This window comes from Rhea americana, unplaced genomic scaffold (genome assembly GCF_003343005.1).
Source record: "Rhea americana isolate MKP2758 unplaced genomic scaffold, rheAme1 scaffold_193, whole genome shotgun sequence".
In the NCBI taxonomy this organism is placed as follows: domain Eukaryota; kingdom Metazoa; phylum Chordata; class Aves; order Rheiformes; family Rheidae; genus Rhea; species Rhea americana.
The window spans coordinates 582,015-583,525 of NW_028186072.1; positions in this window are offsets into that span (position 1 = coordinate 582,015).

The window sequence follows — 1,511 nt, forward strand, 5'->3', positions numbered from 1 at the left end:
ACACTTTGCAAAGCAGAAGAGAATAAACTAAACTGGAAGATTCTTGGTCACTGTTTTTGGGAGGACATAYTGTCCAAAACTAGTTATAAAATCTTCTAGTAAGTTATGCAAGTCTTAGTTATTTATCAGTTCTTAAAATGATTCTTTTTTTTCCCTGTCAAATAACTTGTTTGTTTTCTGAAGCTTAAGATGTGAACAGGCTGYTAGATCATCAAATTCATCGCATGTTTCCAGCCGCTATCACTGGTGTTTCTTGACARATTTGTCACCCAATTTTAACTGTGCAGAGAAAGAAAGGAGAATCTGGGATGCATTTGGTGTGTAAACAATGYTTTCTTAGACTTTCTTAATCCAAGTACCAGGTCCTCTTTCTGTAAATTATGTAATCCTGGGACTACCTCATGAAGTCTTCTTACAATGGTTTTCATTTCCAGCCAGACATAGCACTCCTTTTTATTTTCTCCTATTTTGTTTGYTTGCTTGCATGGTGGTCACTTTTTGTTTTCATAGATCATTTCATGGTCATCTTGGAATTGTTCCAGTATCTTACCTCCTAGCTGTAGTCCATGGACCACAGGTTGAGCTTGTGTAAAGTACCTTAAGTGGTAAGTTGCTGATGGAGATGTATACCTTTCGTTCACAAACAGATTAAGAGAAAAGCCYGAATTTCCCGTTCACGTGGCCTTGGTAAACCTCAGTCTAACAATCATGGACSCTGAGAGTGTCTACACAGTCTCTGTGGAAGAGCATGAACTTTGGTGCAGATAAGGAGTGGGAGGGATGGGGTGAAAGTGGGACTTGCCTAGCCGGTTACGTGCTGTGTGTGTGTGAAGAGGTGGGTGTGCGTCTGCACCGAGTTCTGCTGACCCCTGAGTGTTTTCCTTTTTCCTGCTGCGGAAGCATAAACTAGCTAAGCTTGCCTACGTACTGGTATGCAGCAAGGTGRGGGTGTATTGATAATGTGGTAAGAGGTTAGCAATACTTCCACTGCAAAAGTAACTCCAGAGGAAGTGGGCTGAGCTGCAACAGGGACAAATGTTTAATTAAAATTGATTTTTCTGAAAGTCTTYTGTTACTGCAGTAGGTAGTATCAAATGGTAGTTGCTGAGCCACAAATYGCAATAGTAGCGTTTTAAACTTCAACTAAACAAAGCTGCAGAGAAGTTTTTTGTCATGTAGTAACCCAGGAGCTGTTTTAACTTCTGGTGTGAGGTTGTGTGGTGTGCTCAGCTTTGTGCTCAGCTGTCCCAGCAAGAGCATGTAAAGATGAAGGGGAGGGGGAGAGAGGATGAGCTTTTTACCAGTTCAGCTACTAGTTTTAGATTAGAAAGCTGAAAATTTTTTAAGGTCCTAAGTGGATCCTCTGAAAAACGGCCAATGTGAAACTTAAAGACCTTCAGAAAATTTACAGCCACTGATCATTGCAGAAAACATACTGCTGTTTAGAACAAGAAATAGTTGGGGAAAGGACCAGTCAATGGTCTTACAGCTTGTGAAAGAGAAGATGTGAA